This window comes from Lissotriton helveticus, chromosome 10 (genome assembly GCF_964261635.1).
Source record: "Lissotriton helveticus chromosome 10, aLisHel1.1, whole genome shotgun sequence".
NCBI lineage: Eukaryota > Metazoa > Chordata > Amphibia > Caudata > Salamandridae > Lissotriton > Lissotriton helveticus.
This window is the reverse complement of record NC_136071.1, coordinates 1,186,076,894-1,186,086,692: the sequence shown is the minus strand read 5'-3', so window position 1 is coordinate 1,186,086,692 and position 9,799 is coordinate 1,186,076,894.

Genomic DNA, 9,799 nt, shown 5'->3' with positions numbered 1-9,799 from the left:
GCTGGGGACCTGGGTTTGAGTCTGGGCAACGATGCTCAACATCTTGTGATTCTGGGCAAATCACTTAACCTCCCCGTGCCTATCAAAAATGAATGTGTCCATCTGTACCGAAACTGGTGGTCATGTAAAGCACTCTGATCCCTGATATCTTCGGGTCTAGTTCACGCTATAGAAATCGCTTTAAAAATATTTTTAAATAATCCTCTCTGCTTGTCTCTTACCCTACAACTTGTTAGCCAACAGCCCACTACATTTGTCCCCCCCAAAATAAAAAAAGTGCTGGAGGCGGAGCTCTGCATATTCTGCCTTATCTAAATCTAGGCTGAAGAGTTGAGCACGGGCTTCCTCTAATTGCTCCCATATCCAGGGTGCCCCTGTTCGTTTGTCGATCATCTCCAATTTTCTCACTCTCTCCTTGAGATCCTTTTGTTTCTCTTTATGGGCCATTTTGTCTGTTGCAGAGATAGCGATGAGTTCTCCTCGCACTACCACTTTCAAGGTACAGCAAAGGTTGGCAATAGTTGTTTCTGGTCGATCAATGATATTAAAAAAGCTATAAGTGCCTGCTGGATACGCCAGAGCACTTCTGGTCTATAGAGCATATCTTCTCTCAGATGCCATGGGAGGGGTGTCCATCCTAATAATGCCACCCATAAAGTGAGTGTAACAGGGGCATGGTCTGACAAGCGCCATTGTTTTATCTCAGCTGCAGTGACATGTGCCTGTATGCCCCCTGTGCCTAGAAAATAGTCAAGATGGGTGCAACTCTCATATACATGCAAGTAAAATGTATTATCCCTGGGGTGCAGGTAGAGGCACTGCCATAAGTCAACCAGGCCAATTTCTTGCAGGCAACTCAACCCCTCCTTGGGAAACACCTCCGCCTGTCCATTGCACTGCCCAGATCTATCAGTGTCATTTCTCATCACCAGGTTCAAGTCTCTGCCCATTAAAATCATCTAGTTTAGGGAGGTCATCACCTCCAAAGTGGCTCACTTAAGGAACTGCTTGGGATTGTTATTAGATGCGTAGATGGAGGCCAGAGTGAAGGTCTGATCACCTAAGTGGATTTTCTAGGCTAGCAGTTGTCCCCTCAGTTCAGCAATTTTACATCCCATTGTGCCCTGAAAGGAACACACAATTAGAATGGTAGTAGCATTAGAGGAGAGGAATTATCACAAAACCTAGAAGGACTTCAAATTATGTCAGTCTCCTGCTAGTAAGTGTGTCTCTCCTGTAAGAGGCAAACATCACCTATTTGCTTTCCAAATAAGACAATATGGCTTCGTATTTAACCACGCTATGCTGCCCTTTCAGATTCACTGTGATTATCTTCAAATAAGTGTGCAGTGGGAAGGGAGTTTCGATGTGCACAGCTGCGGGCGAGGGGGTGCTAAACCAAGACTACATGTCTAAGGTCCATCCCTTTCTGACCGTTGGAGTGGGCTGGGGTTACATGTCACGTAGCCATGATCCAAGAAGTGAATGAGTGTCCCTCCCCTAGAATTCTCAAAGAACACAACTGGGGGGCAAAACCAAAACATTAACAAAACAAGCTCTGTGTGTTAGGGGCTAACCGGCAAAGTACCATCGGGGCACCTGGTTGAATGTACAGATAGGTCGCCTTCCACTACTCAAAACGATGCTGCCTGCCACCCCACCCCAGTTCTAGGTGATGGACACTATTTGTGCTAGAATATCCTATTGGAATTGACCCCGAAAAGTCTTAGACCGGTTGTGCTGCTCCAATTTGCCAAGCCAGTCTGTCAAGGTCTGCCTAACGCTACATCGCCATGGTAGCAGAATCCGGTCCATGGTCCGCAAGAAGTATGGGGGTACGGCTCGTACACCCATCGTACAATGGGGGTACGGCTCGTACACCCATCGTACAATGGGGGTACGGCTCGTACACCCATCGTACAATGGGGGTACGGCTCGTACACCCCATGATCGCAGGGGTACGTTGCGTACCCCTGCGATCATGGGGGGTACGCACCGTACCCGGGGGGGCCGTTCCGTACCTGCTTCGGCGCGAACTCTGCTTTTACAGCTATTTTCAGCTCCCATACAAAAAGGGTCGTACGGTGCGTAACCCGACACGTATCGTACTTGCTGGGTCATAAAAACCAGCCGCAAACCGTACAGATGTCGCGTACAGCGGGTTCCGAGGGAGAATCGTACGGAGATTAGAGACTTAAACCATTCAAATTTAAAGAACACAGAATAGAGGTTGTGGATAAATTTTGCTATCTAGGCGTAACTTTTAATAGTAGTGGGTCATGGGCATCCGAGATTTTAAACGTGAAGGCTAAGATGGGCAAAAGCTCCTCAGGAGTATTTCGTTTTGCCTCAAAGTTGGGCAGTCGCTGCATCCCAGACATGTTAAATATCTATAAGCATAAATGCGCCTCCATTGCCCTCTATGGCTCAGGTGTAGGGGGACACTGTAACCATGGGGATCTGGTAGTGACAGAGAATCAGTTCCTCAAGAGACTCTTGTGTCTCTCTTCTTCGGCATCCACCGAACTGATCCATAATGAGGTTGGGTTAGACTATCTGACAGATCTAACGGGCATGAGACCCCTTATGGTTTGGAGGTCAATTTGGGCAAAGGACGAACTAGAATTCACCAGGCGAATTATCCTAGACTGCCTTCAGTTGGATAACGTCTGCAAGACCCCTGGCTAAAACACGTTCTTATGTCCTATAAAGAAACTTTCAATCTGGACTTTCTTATTGACCCCTCAAGTGCCGTTAACATTCCCAAACAGGAGGTTAAAAAAGTTTATTTAGGAACCAAATCTAATTTGCATAGAGCCCAATGTAGCCATCTTACAACCCATGTTTTCTACCATTCTAACAAAGAGGTTGGCAGGGACATGCCTATGTATTTAAAAGAAATTACCAAACAATCCCACCAGTTTGTCCTCACCAGGCTGAGACTTGGTATTGTCCATAATTTGGTGGCATTTCCACGGATGAAAATACATAGTTCAAGCCCCTGCCCGTGTGATGCTACCACTAAACAAAGCACATTGCACTTTATGCTAATTTGCCCATTATACTTGCACATCCGACTATGTTACCTCAAACCTGTTTTTAAGAAATATTATGTATCCACTACTGCCCATGCCATGAATTTACTATTTGCACTTGACACTTTGGATATCTTTTTTTACCGCTACTTTTATTCTAAAAGCTGTGTCTCACAGGAAAAGCCTGGTTTTCTAATGTATGATCTATCTGTAAAAATCCCCCTGTAGGGTCGAATACTTGTCTCTCATTGAGTTGTCCCATTTACTGAGACTAATGTTTTATTGTGTATTTTATCTTGTAATTTTTAATGCTGTATGCTTTTATGATTGTTTATCAATAATCGAATAAAGCTAAGAAATTTGAATTTGAGTCGTACGGTCTCTGTACGACTCGTACGGAGTACGGCTCCTGGTACGAATCGTACTTCGTCGTACGTACCGGGGACGTTGCAGGGTATGATTCATATGGGAAAAACGCTCCGAACGGCTATTCGGAGCGGTTTTTCCCGAATCGGAATCGACCCCTTGGTGTCAAGAGTACACACAAGAATGTATGACCATGTGAAAAGAACTGTATGGCCATGTCAGTTCCAAAACTAATTTTTTTTCCGAACCTATGAAGTCACTCTTCATCACCTTCTCAAATCTGTCCATTCCCGTGGGTTCTACCTTTAAAAAATTTATCTTTTATGCGTAGTTAGTTTAGTAGAGGGTATAAAAAGGCCCCAACTTATAGTTAAGGGGCTGAAGAGGCTGACAGGCTGAAAACGTACTCATGTGCAAGACAAAGGGACTGACAGACTAATGATTTTTTCTTTTTCACGGAGGGTCACGTTTTCCGAGAGCCATTTTTTCCCGATCTTTATGGGATGCCACTTTTCCTTGATATCCTTGCATGACACTCTGCTTGGTCGCTCTATACTGCAAATGACTTTATTCTATGTATTTTGAAACCTGATTGATGGGACAAGGCATTAGGAGGATAGTCAGTCAGCTTGGGAATCTTTTCTTGTTACCCACGGATTTCCTCATTCTTCATGATGGTTTTCTTCTGATTTATGCGTCTACCCCCTTGGTAAATATAACATTTCCCTTATTTCCACATTCTTCTTGAACTTATTGAAATGCTTAAAATTCTCTGAGATGTATTTCAATAATCATTCTAAATGTATGTGCTGAATAAAAGATCTAAAAAATGTCATTTGAAAACTAGATAAAATTGATGTTAAAATATAAACTGAGTCTGTGGTTTTTAGCTTAAAACAGTGATATTAAGATGCGCATAAAGTGTTAACTGTGATTAAGCTGGTCTTCATCACAATCAACCGACTCAACTAGTTGGTCCATCGACCAAACAGTGGAGTACCTTGATGCTTAACATGTTTAGGTTATGAGTACAATGTATATAATGTAATATAGGTACCCCGCTGATCCAGCAGCTCATCCATTTGTGGTCCCTGTAGGGTGACAAATTCAGAACTGAGGTAAATGAGTGTGTTTGGTGTTATGGGCCCCACCAAATGTGTTTTACGGTGTGTGTAGGAGGTTCTGAATTTGTGCTACAGGGACAAATTTAGGTTAGCTGCACTGGATCAATATTTCTGGGTAGCAGAGGATTGTTATTATTGACCAGTTTGATGATCGGTAATGGTTATTTTTGACTAGTTTAGTGTCTATAGAAATCCCTATATTGAAAGGTTTGTGACTATCACTTTATGTTGAGTTTGTATTGCGTTATATGTCGTCAATTGTTTTAAAGAGTTCCGGAAAGTAGGTAGTTGGTTATCCTGTATGCAGGCAGGAGAAATGTGTGGCAAGTGAAGTCGCACACTACATTGTCTGATTTCAAAGTGGTAACATCGTTGTGTGTTATCTTTAGGGAAATTTCCCTGTGCTTGTGAGTGAATGATATAGCAACCTGTATTCTTGTGAAACTCTGGCCTTAATTCTCAGGAGCATTGTGTCTCCACATGTGTTTTATCCCCAGAGAAACAGGTTTACTCCTTGCTGGATAGAAGGGTACAGTAGAGGGAAGTGCTACTTTATCGGCGAAACGTATATTCTGTGGTAGGGAAGAGGTAAGCGCTGTCTAATGGAAATACAGAAATCTTGTAGGATTGAATAAACTATCCCTTTTGCTTATCGAAAAAGACAAATGGAAATGTGTTTATGTTATAACCAACAAATTATTGTAAAAGTTTAGAGTTGAAAAATATTGTCGATAGATTTTGTAAAGGAGGGGTCAGCTGTGTTGGAGCAGAGCTGACATAAAAAAAAACGCGCTGGGATTGGCCGGTTTTACAGAGAAGGTTTTGTAAAGGAGGGCTCAGCAGAAAGAGGAGAATAGCTGACGTAAGAGAGACCGCGCTGGGATTGGCCGGTCTTGCCGATAACTTTTATAAAGGAGGGTTCAGCAGGAGCAGGAGTAGAGCTGACGTAAGAAGAGTCTGCGCTAGGATTGGCCAGTGTAGGAGTGACGCAAAAAATTCTGATTGGTGCATTGGTGTGAGACATGCTGGGATTGGAAGACGAGATAGTGTGTTGAAAGGGATTTGTGAACGGTAACAGTGAAAAGAATAACAATGTATTTCAGCGGACCAGTGAATGAGAAATCTTCCTGGTTTGGGAAATATAAAAGTCTTTTTACGAAAGATAAACCAATTATGACGAGGGAAGGACAAGTAATTCCTCCACCAAAATCACCTGCATCTTACATGATGATGAAATATGGTTATCATACCTGTATTTGGTTAGATAATTGGGTGAAGTATACAAAAGGAGATTGAGTGTAAGTATGGGCGCAAAATCCGTTCTGCTCGCGGAATTTGCGAATTTTCGGCAATTTCGCAATCCGCGAATCTTGCGAAATTGCAGAAAAATTCGCAAATTCGCTCGCGAGTGAATTTTGCACATGCCCCAGTTAAAGCTCAAATAATAATCAGCCCAAACAACTAGTGAGCACGGTCTAGGCTAGGCAGGTGTGCTTCCTCCCTATATCTACCGCCTACAATTAGATGTAATCTTTGATGGAGGTCTTTGCATCCACATGTTTCTCTAGCGCAATCCTCGTGTTCTTCCTGTGACCTGGAGGCTGCTTTCTTCTCATCTGCTGCTCTGAGATCAGTCGCTGACCCTTTATAAACAAGAGGCATGTGAACTTGCATAGAAGCCCCGCCCATTTGGGCCCGCAACACAAACACACTAGGGTATGCTTAATTCAACGTCTTCCCGCCCTTTCCTCACTATGATGGACAGCTCACTCGAGGGACCTCGGCGCCTTTCGGCGCGGTGGCAAAGTTACAGACACACATGGTTACTGGAGACAACTCTTCTGGCCCTTTAGGCGGCTGTAGTATAGCAAAAGCACTATACATTTACCCAACAAGGTAGCACTTACTGATTAGCCAGTAGAAAGTACTCCAGTTGAGTAGAGGTATGGCACAACACGGTGGCATCTTCTTGGATAAATATGCAGGCAGGATTCATTCTGGCACAATGCTCCTGTCACAAAAATTAAACCTCAACAGGAAGCACTTACAGATATAAGCAGGTGCCCGAGTTGAAGCTCAAATTCAGTTGTGCATTATATTCAGCCAAAACAACTAGTGAGCACGGTCCAGGTGTGCTTACTCCCCATTTCTACCACCTAGAATTATATGTAATCCTTGATGGAGGTCTTTGCATCCACGAGTTTCTTGAGCGCAATCCCCGTGTACTTCCTGTGACCAGGAGGCTGCTTTCTTCTCATCTGCTGCTCTTATCGGTCTCTGACCCTTTATAAACAAGAGGCATGTGAACTCGCATAAAAGGCCCTCCCGTTTGGCCACGCCACTCACACACACACACTAGGGTATGCATAATGCAACGTCTTCCGGCCCTTTCCTCACTATGATGGACAGCTCACTCGAGGGACCTCGGGGTCTTTCGGCGTGGTGGCAATGTTACAGACACACGTGGTCACTGGTCACTGGAGACAACTCTTCTGGCCCTTTACGCAGCTGTAGTGTAGCGAAAGCACTATACATTTACCCAACAAGGTAAACAAGGTAGCACTTACAGATTAGCCAGTAGAAAGTACTCCAGTTGAGTAGAGGTATGGCACAACACGGTGGCATCTTCGTTGATAAGTATGCAGGCGGGATTCATTCTGGCACAATGCTCCTGTCACAAAAATTAAACCTTAACAGGAAGCACTTACAGATATAAGCAGGTGCCCGAATTGAAGCTCAAATTCAGTCGCGCATTTTAATCAGCCCAAACAACTAGTGAGCACGGTCCAGGTGTGCTTCCTCCCCATATCTACCGCCTATAATTAGATGTAATCCTTGATGAAGGTCTTTGCATCCACTAGTTTCTCGAGCGCCTTCTGCGTGTATTTCCAGTGACCAGTAGGCTTCTTTCTTCTCATCTGCTGCTCTGATCGGACGCTGACCCTTTATAAACAAGAGGTATGTGAACTCGCATAGAAGCCCCTCACGTTTGGCCCCGCACCAAACACACTAGGGTATGCAACATATTCCCGCCCTTTCCCTCACTGTGATGGATTGGACAGCTCACTCGAGGAACCTCGGCGCCTATCGGAGTGGTGGCAAAGGTACAGAGTCCTTGATGCAGGTCTTTGCATTCGTGAGTTTCTCGTACGCAATCCCAGTGTTGTTCCTGTGACCAGGAGGCTGCTTTCTTCTCATCTGCTGCTCTAATCGGTCGCTGACCCTTTATGAACAAGAGGCATGTGAACTCGCATAGAAGCCCCGCCCGTTTGGCCCCGCCACACACACACTAGGGTATGCAACGTCTTCCTGCCCTTTCCTCACTATGATGGACAGCTCACTCGAGGGACCTCTGTGCCTTTCGGGGCGTTGGCAAAGTTACAGACACACGTGTCACATTATTAGACAGAACAGTATGGACACACCAACAATCAATCAATCAATCAATACATTTATAGAGCACGCTACTCACCCGCGAGGGTCTCAAGGCACTGAGGGGAGAGGGGGGGCGCTACTGCTCGAATAGCCAGGTCTTGAGGTGTTTCCTGTAGGCGAGATGGTCCTGGCTTAGTCGTAGGTGTGCGGCGAGGGAGTTCCAAGTCTTGGCGGCCAGGTAGGAGAACGATCTTCCTCCGGTGGTGGCTCTGCAAATCCATGGGACGGTTGCGGGGGCGAGGTTGGCGAAGTGGAGCTGGCGGGTAGGAGTGTAGAACGAGAGGCGGTTGTTGAGGTATTCGGCCCCCATGTCGTGGAGTGCTTTGAGTGCGTGGGTGAGAAGCCTGAACGTGATCCTCTTGCTGACGGGGAGCCAGTGCAGGTTTCTCAGGTGGGCAGATATGTGGCTGTGGCGAGGGATGTCGAGGATGAGTCGTTTGGAGGCGTCTGTATGCGCTGAAGTTGTTTCTGAAGTTTGGCGGTAGTTACTGCATAGAGGACGTTCCCGTAGTCCAGTCGGCTAGTGACGAGGGCCTGGGTGACCGTCTTTCTGGTTTCTGTGGGGATCCACCAGAAGATCTTTCGGAGCATGCGCAGGGTGTTGAAGCATGAGGACGCGATGGCGTTAACTTGTTTGGTCATCGTGAGGGAGGAGTCGAGGATGAATCCCAGGTTGCGTGCGTGGTCCGTGGGTGTAGGTGCGGTGCCTAGTGCTGTGGGCCACCAGGAGTCGTCCCAGGCTGATTGGCATTTTCTGAGGATGGGGACCTCCATCTTGTCTGAGTTCAGTTTCAGCTGATTGAGCTTCATCCATTCCGCGACGTCTTTCATTCCTTCCTGGAGGTCGGTTTTGGTGGTGGATGGGTCTTTGGTGAGGGAGAGTATCAGCTGGGTGTCGTCGGCGTAGGAGATGATGTTGAGGTTGTGTTTGCGTGCGATGGCGGCGAGGGGGCTCATGTAGATATTGAAGAGGGTTTGGCTGAGCGAGGAGTCTTGGGGTACGCCGCAGATGATCTTGGTGGCCGTGGAGCGGAACGGCGGGAGGCGGTCTCTCTGGGTTCTGTTGGAGAGTGTTAGAATTGGGGGTTTCTGGTTGGCGCAAGTATGCACTTGTGACAAGCAGGGACCCTCTCCTCTAAGTCAGGGCGAAGGATGACCCCTTAGAATTACCCTTGCTCACCCTCTAGGTGCGTGGCGTGAGCAGCCAAGGCTATTCTTCAGGCGTTATTCAGTTAAGCATTTGTAATCACACACACAGTAAAATTTACCAATCCCCCCACAAATGGACACCAGGCTGTGGATATATAAAAATACGATTCTTTATGTAAAAATATATATATATGAGCAGTTCAGACTTATTACAAGACAAATAACGTTTTCTTTGGGCCACCAGATTAGATTTAGGCAAGCGTTTCTTCTGTTACAGTTCGAATGTTAGGTTTCTTCTTACTCCAGATTATTCTCAACAATAGTTCTCTTTCTCACAGTTCTCTTATGAATCTCCAGCCAAGAGGGCTTCCTTCTTGCTATGATAGGAACACCCGATCAGTCTGTGGTCGATCTAGCGCTTCGCAGCGCTTCTGTGTCCTTAGCGCGGTGAACAGGCAAACACCCTGTCACGGCTCACGTGCCCGGCATGAGCACTCGTACGCCGCGGACACTACGTTCGCCAGACGGGGAGCGCTCAGTGTTACTCACGTTTTGGCTGGAGCGAGGAAGGGAAAACAAACGTTGCGGGCCCCTAGCCCGGTGTAGAACTGTGGTGAAGGTTTCTTTTTAGGTAGCGGCGGGTCGAGTCGCGCACGGCAATGCGTCTCGGCCGGTTCGGGGATGTCTTCG